This window comes from Cryptomeria japonica, chromosome 6 (assembly GCF_030272615.1).
Source record: "Cryptomeria japonica chromosome 6, Sugi_1.0, whole genome shotgun sequence".
NCBI lineage: Eukaryota > Viridiplantae > Streptophyta > Pinopsida > Cupressales > Cupressaceae > Cryptomeria > Cryptomeria japonica.
This window is the reverse complement of record NC_081410.1, coordinates 516168484-516184901: the sequence shown is the minus strand read 5'-3', so window position 1 is coordinate 516184901 and position 16418 is coordinate 516168484.

Genomic DNA, 16418 nt, shown 5'->3' with positions numbered 1-16418 from the left:
CACTTATGGAAGCAGTTAAGCCCTGAAATATTTGGATTTAAGGAAATGGGATATGAAGTAGATGCACTGATTCTTGAGGCTTATGCAAAAATATTGATTGATGCACCTATTGATGAGGCATAGAAGCCATGTGGTAGTGCAAAACAAAAATCACAAGAGGGTGAAACAGATTTCAACCAGAAGAAGAGAGAGAAGCGGGAAGGAAAGGATAGAAAATTTGTTGAGAAAGTCTCATAGGACGTCAAAGCATTAATTGATGTTGTCCCAAAGAAAGGAAGGAAGAGAGAGAATCCAGAAGTACAAATTGAGCTTGTTACAATAGAGTTTGAATCAGAGGATGACACACCCTTGGCATTCAAGAGGGTTGTAAGGAAGAAAATAGAGGAAACAAAGGTAGAAGCCAAAAAGAAACTAGTTAGGAAGGTTACATTCAAAATACCGGCACAGAAGCAAGGACCAAAGGTAACACCTTTAGCTGCATCCGGTACTGCAAAGAGGAAGAATAAGAATGACACTAATATAGCTATTCAATCTAGTAATGTGATTATCATTCCACCTAAAACTTTTGCAGAATTAGTAAATGAAATCACTAAGGATGGCATGTTAAAGAATGTATAGTTTTATTATGAGAAATTAGAGGATGATGAACAAAGAGAGGTAGAGGAAGCAATCTTATTATATTTGGATATTTATAAGAAAACCTTAATATAAATTGAAAACCAAATACCAATAGAGTTATATAATGTATTAGATGCTAGAAGACCATGAGCTATGTAAGAAGACAAGCATATTAAAATTCAAGAGTTATTATCTATTTGTGTTACTATTGCTCTAGAGGAAATGGAAAGGACACTTGAGGTGGCAGATAGAAAAGTCTTTAATAAAAAACATAGAATAACTAGTCTGATGTTAGGAAGTGTAAATGAAATAATATAGGAGACTCAAAAAGTATGGGTTAAGTTCTTTAAAGAGAACAGAGGATTCTTTACTTCAATGCAATCAAAGACAAAAATTGTAGACACCTTAGTTGAAGGAAAGGAAAGGGGATTATGGGTACTTCACCCTTATTTTTAAAAAACATTAAGATAATGGAAATCAAGCCCCCGGTAAATACAAATGTACAGACAAATATTGAGATACTGGCTAACACAAAGAGTAAAAAAGTTGATGATGTACAGGATACTAATATTGAGGATAAAAGTTCTCTGAAAATAAATTTATAGATTGAGGATACAGTTCCTATAGAGGAACCAATAGTTACAGAGACTGCACCAAGTGGTGAATCCACCGATGCAAGTGAGGAAGATATAAAGGATAAATCATCAAAGGAGAAGAAACTGATAGAGAACAAGTAGTTGGTCCATCATTGTTGTCAATTGACACCTTACAGGTTGAAAAGAAAAACAAAACTGAGATGAGTCCTACTGAAATCATGATGATGGCAACATAAAAACTAATGAAAGAGGGATCTACATATAAAGGGCTTATTGATCAATCAATCACTATTTTACACAAATTAGTCCTGGAGTGAAAGATTGACAATGAAGTAAGCCCATCCGCAAGCTTAAGATAATCACTAAACATATTTCAAAGGATTTTCAATCCTTACAAAAGATTTGAAACTGACAAGCACTAGAAAGGTTCACTCAGGCTAAGAGAGCTGCATTTGATCAGGTGATTGAATTTGAGAAGAAGAAGATTCATGAAAAGTTGAACCTGAAAGATAATTATTTGAAGCAATGTACAATTATTTATAGGGTATGTTGTAACATTGATATTCTTATAGTTAATGTGGATAAGAAGATAAAAGAATCTTAGGAAAAAATTGCAAATATAGTTTATTATTTTGATGAATTGACATCATTCACTACATCCATTGATGGTCAAATTTTGATTTTGGAAAACCAATTTTTTTCTCTTGAGAAGGAAAGAGATAAAATTATAAGAAGAGCTAGAAGTTTGAGAGGCTTGGTAAGTCTCCAGTTATTTTCACTCAGTGTACATAAGAAAGAATGTATGGATATAGTGGGAAAGCCCACACCGACACAGGTAAATGAGAAAGAGTCATTTGCACATATATTAAATGTACTTTTATCAATTTCTGACACCTTCAAAAATGTTTGGGATACTTATCTTGAGATATTAGAGAAGGCTTATCTAGAAATTTTAAAATTTGTTAAGCTTCGGTAAGATATTTTTGGGATATTCATTGTATAGTTTTTCTTTGACATTCTTTTTAGAATGTTTGATGGCATTGATGTCAAAGGGGGAGTGATATAGATGTGAAAAAGTATAGAAGGATTTGTATACATTAGGAGGAGATATTGAGATATAGGAGTATATAGTATTTTGCATTAATGAATATTTAGCTCAGGGGGAGCAGAGAGGATGAAACCGACATATGAAACCTTGACCATTTTTTCACATGAGTGTTGTCATGAATGCCAAAGAGGGATATTGTTGTCAATTGACACTCATTTGGTTGGTTTCACTATGTTGTCATTGATGGCAATATGGTATTGTGTTCCGGCTTCATGTTTTAGTTCATTTGTATACCGATAGCTACTTCAAAAACACTACACTGGCACCAGTACCAACACGGCCAGGACAAAAGGATTTCTTTGGTTACTGACAATGAAGTCTGACATGGTTTAGAATATGGTTATCAGTATTGGAGGCTGACATCTCTTGGATCTAACATTGATAATTATTTTTAATATTTTATACTTTCATGTTATCTAGCCGACATGTAATTTGATATTGTAATTATCTTTGTAAGCCAACATAAGGCATGATAAGTTGTATAGGGTATATAGGTCATTTTGATAGATCATTTTGTAATAATCATCATGTGAATATGTAATTGAAAGGATATAATAGATAAGATGAAAAATATATTAGAGAGATCATGTATGTGAGGAAATTTATGTAAGGGTTATTCTGGTAAAGGGTTTAGGGTTTTAGACTAGAACAGACAGAGCTTAAACCAGAACTGTAATCTGGCATAGAAGATGCTATCTTAGAAGCTCAACACTTCTTTGGATTGTAGTCTAGATTTATTTGTAGTTAGCGAGGCTCCATTTGTGATTGAGAAGTGTGGTCTAGGCTATAAGCCTTCTTGCAAGTGCAGGCCCCTTATATTTTGTAATATCTCTTCATATAGCTCATGGATTGATATTGTGGGTCACAAATCCCACCATGGTTTTTCCTCTTTGAGGTTTTCCACATATAAATATGTGTGTTATGATTCTTATATATGTTATTGGCTTATTGGTTGGTTTAATTCTTACAATTTTATATGTACCGGTATACTGGTTGGTGTATGCATGTTTTAAGAAGGCTAAAATTGATCATTCTAGTATAACACTGAATCAGCCCCCCTCTCAGTGTTATTGGATTCCAACATATTCCTTATCTCATGGGACGAGAGATAATTCCCAGGATTTTTTTAATTTTGTTTCCAATAAATTTCACCCTAAATAGGAAAATATTGTTTGATATTCTGAATATTACCAATAATAGTTCATTGGAGATCTTTCATCTTTTTAGGTGGGTCTTTTTTTTAAATCAAGAATATTAATCTTAAACAACGATCTCTCTCCTACAAGTTGGATGTTTTTTAGGTCAATGAGGATGTGGGGGAAACATGGAGATGGTTAGTGATGATCATCTTATGGATGCTAGGAAGGAGGTTCTTGAAGGATCTATGGTTGGTTCTCTCTAGACTTAGAGTGAAAACAAGGTTATGGTTGACTGTTTGGAGAAAACTATGGAAGCTACCCAAAAATTTAAGGAGATCTATGATAATAAATTCACTAATACTAAGGAGAGACTTAGCAAGTGTGAGTCGACTCTCTTTAACATCATGGAGAGTAGCCATATAATTCTCAAAGAGATTGTAGAGAAAATGTCTACTATGGTAGCTAAATTGGAAAATATTTATATGGAGAATAATATTGTAGATTTAGACAAGGATAATTTTGTTGGGCTTGATGATTTGGGTCCCCTTGGAAAATGCACAAGAGAAAGTATGAAGAAAAAAGTCTTAGGTGTCCCTCAGGACATCATGGGCGTAAAGGATGTTTCTAAAAAGATGCATCAGCTCAAGGCTAAAGTTGATGATGCCATGAAGGATCTAGGTAAAGTTCTTTGTTTGTGTTTTGGTTTCTTTGATGGTGGTTTGTTGGATTTTTACTATATGGTTGGGTTGTGGTGTGTTTTGTTGTATATGTTGTCTCTCAGCATTGTGGTTTTTTTTTGGTTGGTCAATTTTATGTTGGGATTTCCATGATACACCTTTTTTAATCTTTTTGTAAAGGGTTTCAAGTCTTCTTAAATCCTTCTTTTACAATAATAAAAAACAAGGTCAACGAAACCCTCAACTCTCAATGACAAAATTGCATCACACGATACAAAGATTGACCATTGGACCAATATAATGATATATATGACATAACATGGACCTAAACAAAATGTCCAAACATGCATCACCATTGGAAATCATGACAAGATCAACCACAACATGCTACACCACCAAGAATACTGTATAACATGAAAAATATCACCAGATTAACAAAATCACCAAGAACGCGAACAAGAATCAATGTTGACCACCAAGAAAAATAGCACACAATTAGGAAACACCAACAAGCACATTAGAACCAGCCACAATAGGTACACCAACACCACTTACAAAATCTTTATTGATCAACATCTAAAACTCAAGAACACTCAAATAGCAGCAACTCGGACTAGAAACATAGCTTGAAGAGCACAAAATCATGAACTATTTGAAATGAAGATACACATGAACATCCAAAACAATCACCAAAAATATCAATTCAAGATCTCATCACCCAGGAATATACTAGAGGAAATACCAAACTCTGCAAAGCACTTATCAGAAAAACCAAACTGCAAACCGGATCATATGATATGATCAATTAAGCTTTCAGATCACTGAATCCAATACAAATAGATATAATGATACTAGAAATACTCCATACACTAAACCATGATCACAATAAACCAATATACAATAGTGGTTGCATTAAATCATAGGAATAGGTAGACATCAATGAAAACAACATATCCTAGTAGCAACAATGTCAAGCAATCTCCCCCCTTTGGCAATGATGACAACATATGAATGCAAAAAATAATCAATGCAAAGAAAGAAAAAATCTCCAAAAAACTCCTCCTAAGAACAAGCAGATAAAGAATTTTTTCACATGCATCTCAAAGGTTCTCAAAAAGACAACTGAACTCTCCCCCTTACATAGACAAATCAGCTCAACTGAACCACAAACAGACTACTCCACCAGAGGAAGAAGCATAAACTCATCAATCCAGACAAGAATAGAAGATTGTGACCTCCACCAGATTGATACAAATCAAAGCATCTAGTTCCCATTAGGAGGAGTAGATACCCCTAACTTGTCTCTCAAATAGACAAATATACCTACAGGCAAAGACTTTGTGAAAATATCAGCAATCTATTCCTTTCTAGATACATACTCTACCTTCACTTACTCTTCACTAACTTTTTCTCTTAAGAAATGATACTCGATTGATACATGTTTAGTCTTTAAGTATTGCACTGAGTTCTTTGACATATTAATAGCACTAGAATTATTACAATATATGATAGTTGTGTGTGAAATTTGGGGAGCCTGCAAGGGCACAAACACTTCAATAATTCATTATTTGCATGGGTTAGTTAATTAAAAACAAAAAAGGAAATCCATTGCAAGTCATCTTATTACCTCCTAGAAAGTGCGAGTGTGGATTGCTCTCAGATTGCTTAGTTATCTAGTGACTAGATAACACTCAAATGGAGGATTTTTAAATACATGCAACTAGGCAAATGCAACATTAATAATTAAATGCAAGACTGAACACAAGATTAATTCATTAAGAGAAATGAGATTATCAAGTTAAATGATCAAAGCTTTAAATGAAACTAAGCTCGATTATATACAAGAAATTGAATCTAGATAAGATAAATGAATCTAAGCTAATGAACTAGAAATCTAAATGATTCTAAGATTAAATGAAAGCTAAATGAAAACTAAGTTCATTGATGAATTAAATATGCAAAGCTTCTTCAAAATTTTCTTGATAAACTACAACACAATATTATCATAATAACAATGTAAAATTCTTAGATCCTGATTGCAGAATGAGAGCATGAATTTATAAGAAGATCAAGAGGGAGACCAAAGGTCAGGATTGATCTTTAATGAACGGTCAAGATTGATTCTAAGGAAGCACAATCTAGGTGAAATGATTTGATTGGTCAATTTAATTCCATTTTGAAGTGATAATATTGAGTTCAAATTAGCAACTCAGATTCTTTCCATTTTTCTTGAGTTCAATCGATTTGTATCCTTTTTGAATTTTTGTGCTCATAATTTCTAATTTATTTTTCAAATTAACTCCTCTTTCTTGATTTGTTTCCTTTTTTGAAGATTTATTCTCATAATTTCTAATTTATTTTTCAAATTAATTCCTCTTTCTTGATTTGTTTCCTTTTTTGAAATTTGTGGTAATTGTAGACACCTAAAATTGTCCAGTCTAATTAAATAAATATTTTATTTATTTAATCATTTTATCCTAATTCTTCTATTAATTAAATAAATACTTATTTATTTAATTAATTCATTTATCCTCTTCTAGCATTATTTCTCATTTAAATAAACACATTTATTTATTTAAATTATCCTTTTCCTAAATTAAATAAATATCTTATTTATTTAATTGATCCTTATTCTTCTATTAATTAAATAAATCTTTATTTATTTAATTAATTCATTAGCCTTTTCTACCTATGACACATGTCATTCATCTCTTAATTCCTACACTACCTACCCTCTTATTATTTTCTTATTTCCTCTACCTACCCTCTAATCATAGTTGACCTCTTTTACACCTCTCAATCTTATCCCTCCATTTCATAAGTGTCTTCTATATAAGGAGATGCTTCCTTCATTATCAAACCCTAACTGACTAACTACTGGATCAATTGACTACACTACGCTTTGCACTTTCATATGCAATCAAGCCTACTTGCAACCACATTTCCGTTATTTGTTGAGCTCTTGTGCACATAAAATATGAGAGCAAATATATCAAGCAAGATCAATGGAGATAGGAAGAATGAAGATCCAAACCCTATTGGACATGTGACGGTATAATCTTTGTGATTTCATTTGATTTGCATTGTCTTAGGTAATCTTCATATGTTATGGTGGATCTTTGTTGTTGTTAGGCTAGGGTTTTGTGGTTGAATTCATTTAGTCTTTCAATATTGTTTTATCCATTTTCACCATATACAATTTGGCATGCCCCGTGGGACATGGATTTTTAATAGATCTGTGTTTTTTGCAGGCTTTTCTAACCCTATATTATTGTTTTGTAAAACAATTTGGAGAATAACCTTGTCCAGCTAGGGTTTTGGACACAAAATCAAGATCTTGGAGAGATTTGATCATATCTCACAAACGGCTTGGAAATTTTGCACCAAATATTTTTTGCAGGTTAGTATCGGGAGCTCTCACAAAAACATTCAGATCTATTGGAGCATATGTTAGTTTTCTATGAATTTTTTATGAATTTTCATAAAAAAATAATTTTGAGAGAAAATGAGCGAATTATTTGGATTTTCTTAATTTTTTGGAAATCTCTCATAATTATACATAGGATCTATTCTTTGTGATTTTAATTTTGATGCAAAATATTTCCCTAAAAATTGGATCTTTAAAAATTAGGGTTTTTCCTTATTTTGATCAGATCTCACAAACGGCTTCAAATTTTAGCATAAATTTTTTTTTACAAATCAACAAAATTATCAGAAGGATTCAATAAAAATTTCAGATTTTTTGGATCAAATTTTCATTTTATATGAATTTTGTATGATTTTTCATAAAAAATTAATTTTGAGAGTAAATTAGCGAATTTTTTGGATTTTCTTAAATTTTTGGAAATCTATCAGAATTATACATAGGATATATTCTTTGTGATTTTAAATTTGATGCAAAATCATTCCTAAAAAATCAGATCTTTGAAAATTAGGGTTTTGCATTATTTTACTCATATCTCACAAACTACTTGAATTTGTTCCAGAAATTTTTTTATACAAGTTTGGAAGACCATCAGGACTCTCCACTAAAAATTTCAGGTTTTTTTGGATTGATTTTGCATTTTATATGAATTTTTTATGATTTTTCATAACAAATTAATTTTTGGAGCAAATTAGCAAATTTTTTGGATTTTCTTACATTTCTGAAAATCTCTTAAAATTTTACAGGTGTTCTTTTTTTATGATGAATCATATCTTTGAATTGGTCAACAAAATGCATTGTTGAAGGCCCCTATTTCACAAAGTCTTTTGGATCTAAAATTTACCTAACTTGTGTGCTTGCAGGAAGGGGTGATCATTTGAAACAATCCAAACTACTAACAAATCTTTGTTGTAGGACCTTGGCAAGGGTTTTTGATCTTTATTGTGTGCCTTGTTCTCATAGACTAGCAAACACTTCAATTGGTGCACTAAAATTGAACCGTTGTCTTTTGTGTCTTGAGTAATAGGCTCTTTTTGTTTCATCTCTAGAGGGCCTGTCTCCTCGTGTGGTCATTAGGACTACTACTGAGGAGAGAACAACCCAAGTGGTAGAAAAAGAAAAGACATCTTCTTCCAAACCACTATAAATAACTGTATTCATGGTGAAAACTATGGATAACGTGTGTTGATTAGTTCATACCGATACTATGTCTCCCCATAAACCCGTTTGATCAAATTTATTTGATCATTTGTAGGGTGTAACCCCTACCGACTGGGAGCCTTCTGTATTTACAGAGCTGAAAGTGTTGCATGTATGGCCACATGAGCGGATGCCCTTACTAGCACCTTTTTTTTTTAGAAGCCAAAATCCTTCTAGTTGTTGAGGCAGGAGGTCAAACCTCTGGTAGTGGCCCACACACATACGGTTCTTAGTAGAGATACAAAGTTCACCACGAGGAGTTTTCATGGAGACTGATGTTTGGCTGCCCCGAGAAGTGAGTGCTAAGGGTGGAGCCAGTGGGGTCAAGCATCTAAGTATCCGCTCTGAATAGTGTAGCCTCGGGGGAAACTCCATGTGGGATCAACAACTATTGTCTTGGCCAACCATAAGAATTTTTCTTGTCTTATTTTGAACAATGAAACATTCAAGACCAAACAACAAAACATTGTGTCTTTTGTGTCTTCAAGTGTATGCAAAACCTTATTACATCAAACAACACATTTTTCTTAGAGTCATTTTGAGTCTAAACACTTGCAAACATTGAGTCTTCATCAACATTCTGTCCTCTTGTCACAGAAATATAGTCAAAATTTCAGATTTGGTCACAACAAACAACTTCACAAATTGAAAAAATTTACAGTTCAACAAACAAGGGAAATCAGTTTCAGAATTCTTGAGCTTCTTAAGCTATCTCTTCAAGTTTTCATTTAGAATTCAACCTATCTTTGAGTCTCTCAAAGTCCATCATTGCTCTACACCTTACATTACATTCATATTTGTCTAAACTTGAGTCAAAAGGTCACTTGCTTGTCCTCATCTTATTTTGTCAACACACTACATAAAACAACATTTTGCTAAGTGGTCCCTCATCAAGGTCTATCACCTTTGGGTCTCATTTGGTCTTACTTAGAGTCAAGGTCAACTTACCTCATCAAGAGAAACTATCATCTCTTTGGAAGTCACACCTAATCTACTACATACATACTTGGTCTTACACCTTGGACATTGCAAGTAAACCTCAAATTCATTTACATTCCATCCAACTCTTGGTCTTCCATACTCTTTCCATTTTCATCTAGTATCACAAATCTTGGTCAATACCTAGTTCATGGTTGAAACTCGTTCCCAAAAATCTAGGAGAGAAGCTAAAGAGGCTCAAGAGTCCACAAACATGAGTGCCTATGAGTATGATAATTATGTCTTTTTCAATTCTGATCATACTACATTACCTGACATGGATGCCTATAGAAACATTCCTAATGTTGAGAACATGGACACTACAAACAACAATGATACACATAATGACAATATGGACAACATTTCAGTACATTCAACAAAAGTAGAAGACTCCATTATGGATCCCCATTTCAATCGATTGGTTGAGGAAATAATGAGGAGGGATAGACAATATTTCTTACAAATAATGGCACAAAGTGGAGCCAAGATCCCTCATGATTTTGACATGTCTCAAATAATGGAAAATTGACCTTTGCAACAACCTCACCTCAACATGGATCAAAGGAGGCCGAATAGTAGAGGCAATAGAGGACCACATATGGTGCCTAAATCACCATCATCTTTGTTTAAAAAAATAGAGGTCCCATACACACATGGTCAAACATATGATACTCACCTTCGCAGACCATTATGGAAGTCTTATGCAGAAAAATATGCTCAATCACATACCAATGCTAAGGATCAACCACCAAAGCAATTGGATATTTAAAGGCATGCTCAAAATTTGGACACAAGGAAACCCCATGTCAAATTTGGGGGCAACATACTAGAACAAACTCATGACATGCCTATAGAGTATGGTATACATGGACAAAGCAGATATTCCATTCCTCACCATGACTATATACCAAGTGGTCCATATATGCAACATCATTATAAACCTCCTACATATGAACATGTGTATGATCAATATCATCCATATATGCAACATTCTCCTCCACTCGGTGCTTTAGGCATAGGGTATGGCCCAAGAAGTCGGTCTCCACCTAAGAATAATATGGAACAACAAATTAAGGACTTGCAAAAGAAAATGGAGGACATAAATACACTGAAGCCAACTTACACAATGAGAGACATATGTCCCTATCCATTTGACAAAAGCATTCCAATGCCTCCATTTCCTACACACTTTGTGACACCTAAGTTTGATAAGTACAAAGGAAAAGGGGATCCTAAGGCACACATAAGACAATTTTTCATAGCCTGCATTGTAGTAGCAACAGAAGAGACATATTTGATGAGATTATTCCCACAAAGCTTAGGTGATCAAGCTATGGAATGGTTCTCCCAACTTCCACCTGGTATTAAGTCATGGGGTGACTTAGCAGAGGCATTTATCCAACATTTCTCATACAACATAGAGACAAACATATCAGTCACTACTTTGTGCAACACCAAGCAAAAGGATGGAGAGTCTTTTTCATCATTTTTACAAAGATGGAGGAATTTAGCTAGCAGATGCTCTTGTGAAATTCCACAAAAAAAAATGGTAGAGATGTTCACCCAAAATGTTAACAAAGACATTGGTTATGACCTAAGAAAAGCTTGTTTTTCCACCTTCAAGGATGTCATTGAAAAAGGCTTAGCAATAGAGAAGGTCCTAATTGAGCAAGGCATCATCAAAATATTCAAAGAAAACAAAGAGGACTATAAAGGAAAAGACAAGCCAATATTTTGGAACAAAAACAAGAACACAATCAATGATGGTGTTGTTGAGGCCAATACAGTATGACCCAAAAAAAAAATTTCTAGATCAAGCTCTACAAACAATCAGATGAATACTCAAACAACTTCCAAGTCACGAAGGAAGTACACTCCATTGGGAGAACCACTAGAATCAATTTTCAAGAAGCTAGTGGCAAATAAGATAATAACAATCCCAGATCTACCTCCATATGAACCAAAGGTTAAACCAAATTGGTGGAATGATGATGAGTATTGTGAATTTCATAAAAGAAAGGGACATAAAATAGGAAATTTCCATCAACTGAAGAACATCATAAAAGATCTCATTGATAGAGGTGACATTGAGATTGAAGGACACTCATCCAATCAAGAACATGAGATGTTTAAGGAACCATTCCCAAAACATGACAAGGGAAAAGCTAAAGCCACAGATGACCAAACCAACTATACCAGATCATCTTATAACTATGATTCAACTATCAATCACATTTCAATGGACAATTATATCTCTACCATTATCATAAAGGACAAAATGCCTGAGAATTCTACCCAAAGACCCAAGATTGTCCTAAAAGGAATTGGATCTTCTTCTGAACCTACCTCTGAATGTAATGTCACAACACATCAAGGTAAATTCACTTTGCAAGGTTCTCTAGCTAAAAACACTACTTCCTCATCAACCAAGCCTGAGTATGATCTTGTAGAACAGTTAGGGAAGAAACCCGCACTCATCTCCATCCTTGAGCTTTTACGCATATCTCCTGCACATAAAGCCATTCTTGACAAAACTTTGAGAGACACTTCAGTCCCCACTGATCTAAATGTGGACTAGTTTCAAGCCATGGTGGGATACCTTTCCATTCCACACTCTCTTACATTCACAGAAGTTGATGACGCCATCGTGAGCCAACCACATAACACACCTTTACACATTGAAGCCTTCCTACACAAACATCGAATAAAACAAGTCCTGATAGATGGAGGAGTAGGTCTAAACATTTGTACATTGAGCACCATTAAATAATTGAGATAATCTGAAAAAGCTATGAATGCTACAAAAAAAATTACCATCAAGGAATATGATGATGAAGAGCGTTCATCCAAAGGCACAATCACCTTACCTCTCAGAGTAGGGCCAGTTACAAATGATGTGGTTTTTCAAGTCCTAGACCTAGAGCTCATATACAACATATTGCTAGGACACCCATGGATTCATGAGATGAGCACAATCCCATCTACATATCATCAATGTATCAAGTTCCCTTACAATGGAGTTGAAGTGACCGTCAAAGCTGACCCAAATCCATTCATATATTGCAACAATCTATGACCTAGATCAGAAATAACAATCCCAGTCAATCAAGAAGCTATTCCTTCATCAACATATGTGGATCCAAAATCATTGAAAGTATCTACATCCAAACAAACAGAGCTAAAAGAAAAGTTCAAGATTAAAGACCTAGGATGTGGTGAGTATATATTTCATGTTGACCAACTCCCATTGTCTCCTAAGGCATTCAGTCGACAGGAACAATCTATAAACAATTTGCAATGCCAAGAAATTGGGTGTGAACCACCTAGTGTTGTGGCTACTAAGTCTGAATGCAAATCTCCTCTAGTGGTGCAAGCAGCTCTTGATATCAATAGTCCTAAGAGTGGTTCCAACGAAGAATCTATTGAGAATATCGCCAGCCCTCTTGAGAAATCACATAGCCTTACCATATCATCCACTCATTCTATTTCCACTCTACTCCTAGACTTGGATCAACAAGAATCAGAAAAGCCCTTACTAATTGGGGATCAAGAATCAAGCTTTGAAAAGAAAAATCTAAAAGTAAAAAATATAGAAAAGTCCTTTAGTCCAAATCAAAATCAAAATCTATTGGACTCTACAAAAATCAAAGTCAAGGATAAAAATCATATGAAGAAAAAAGAACAAGAGTTGATCTCCCCTAACACCAAAATAACTGGGGGCAAAAGTTCCACAATTTTAAGTCCAAAAGCATACTTGTTGATCCTAAGTCTCCATCATGCTATCCTACTTTCACTTCTTTTCGCAATCATAAGCCTTCATCACTCATCCACTTGTTTTGCACATCCATTCCCTTTTGGTGATGCATCATGGACCTTTAATGGAGCTTCCTCGAGGGACTTTGTTATCAAGGATGCCCAAACTTCTTTAGGTGACATGCATATGGGCTTGTGTAGTCCACACACTAGTAATTCTATCTCAGTTCCTTTATCAAGGAAGACAGACACTCAAGCTATGCATCATTTAGTCAAGGAACAATGCAGCTACAATCACAAGGTTAAGCCTCATGTATTTAAGGTGGGTGACTTAGTTCTAAAAGAAAAACCTAAAAATCAGCAAGACAGAGAGAAGAAAGGCAAGTTCGAACCAAATTGGCTTGGTCCTTACATCATCATAGCAGCATATGGATCTGGTGCATATCAGCTCTCAACCATAGAGGGTGAACCTTTGGAGGATCCTTTCAACAGCATACACCTTCGCAGGTTTTACACATAGCTCTTTAGAGTATCCTAATTCAAAAATACAAAAAAATCAAAAAAATTCCAAAAAATTCAAAATACAAAAAAATCATAAAAAACATAAAAATCGTTACTTGGTGAAAACCTGGCAAACAGGCACCTTGTGACAACAAAAAAATCAAAAAAATCAAAAAAGTGAAGAGAAATAAATCCGTCCAATAGTGAAAACCACTTTGGTGGCTCCTTGGGCAAGTACCATGGTGAAAACTAGACCACCGACGCCATGCGTAGAGACATTGCTCCTCCCTCCTTCAAGATTCCATTTCATCCTTCACTTTGTACACACTCACAACATATACATTCATAATAAACTTTACACATTCCCATCATGGCTTTTATTGATCTACCCAAGATCGGTTCACCATCATAATAAACATTCCTTTTCATCCCTTTTCATCCATAATAAATCAGATCCTATCTGTGGCTAAGGCAAATCCTATGTCTAGTGATGGGTGTGGAACTGAGAGCATCACATGTTTCAAGGAGTATAGTTTCTTCCAACCTTCTTCAGTCTATCCACACACAATCCACAATAAAGCAGCATCTGCATCGCCAATCCACAATAAAGTATCAGTTTCATGGATTCAGTCAGTTTCAGATGAGACACAATAGCAACAATGGGCTCCAACAATTCAAATCTTTGAACAGACTCAGACAACATTATGGTTCAGTGCTATCTATCCTTTTTGTGAAAGTAAACATTGTGACCACAATCAAATAAGACTTATACAAGTGACATGAGACACTAAACTTGAGGACTATAGTGGATGTTGGTGTCAAGTCTTGGTTTTCTTTTGATTTTATCTTTTTGGTGACATGTCTTTTAGCTTTTCCAGGATGTCTCTGACTAGAGATTCTATCTCCAAGATGTCTTTGACTAGAAAGGCGAGGATGGGGTATCGTCACCTATTTTTATTTTGTTGTATGTGGATTGTCTCATAGTAATGCTATGATTTGTCCAAGGATATGAGGACATTGAGAGTCTAGTATGAACTAGGGCATTCCTTGTTTGTGACTGTCTTATCTCCATGCAAACAGGTACAATGACTTTCTGGGTCAAACATATGCCTCGATTGTCATTACCTATTTTTCATAATAAAGCTCAATTATGATAACACACAAGAAGCTCTTTCACTTTCATATCATCTATCTTTCATCCCCCTTTCTTGATTGACTTCCATCATCCTTCTTGAGTCCGTGTAGCCTTCTATCACATGACTGAGTATAATGACACACCAAAAACATTTACATTTCATGTAGTTGCACCTACATTATCACATGTTAGCATTTCATACATACATATAGATATCACAATTGCACCATATCCTGCACACAACACATGTTAGCACATCTTGCATTCTCATCATGTAAATAATCATTTGCATTATCATATTCATTTGCATTGGCATAACATATAAAACCATAAAAGAACAAAAACAATATTGCATTTCATCATGTACATATTTGCATCCATATCATAACCATCACATAGAAACATACATAATGAAACATCTCATCACATAGGTACACATGTATCATCTCATATATATATATATATATATATATATAAAATCATAAGTGTCATGATACAATGATGTAAAAATCATATGGCTACTGTAGACACACAAAAATGGTCAACGCTTGCGAGGTCATACTTTAACATTTGCGCATTGCCTCATTTTAGGTTTTTGCGTCGCATTAACATTTCTCCTATGTCATGCACTTGGTCTTTATCATTTGCGAACATCGAGTCATTCTTCTACATTCTTCAATCATCTCGTCCTTGAATTTGGTCTTGTCGACAACATTATCCAATCATGATTTTGATCGATTTTATCTTATGAGCATGCTAATTTGTCATCATTTCGGACATCGTCAATCCTAATTAGGGTTTTGTCCTCTTATCAATCCTATCAATCTTGCGATCGATTTTTCATCAATCGTTGTCCTCTTATCAATCTTGTTGATTTATCATCAATCCTTCAATCTTCTCATCATGCGATCAATTTGTCATTGTTCGATCGTTGTCATGTTTAATTTTGTCATTTGACGATTGATTTGTCATCGATCGTGGTCATTGTTAATCTTGTCGTCTTGCAATCTATTTTGTCGTCGATTCTTGTCCTCTTGTCGATCTCGTCATTTTGCGATCATTTCGCTATCGATCATTGTCTGTCTTAATTATGTCAATTTGGATCAATTTGCCATTGTTCCTCGTCAATTGGCACATTTCTCAATCAAATTGTTTATCGCATTGGTCATTTATCAATTCAAAATCATGACATTAATTATCTTCAATCAAGACCTAATTGTCCTTTTCGCATTTCTAATTCGCCTTCTAGGGTTTCATGATTTAGTCATTTAACCTAATTTGCCATTTCT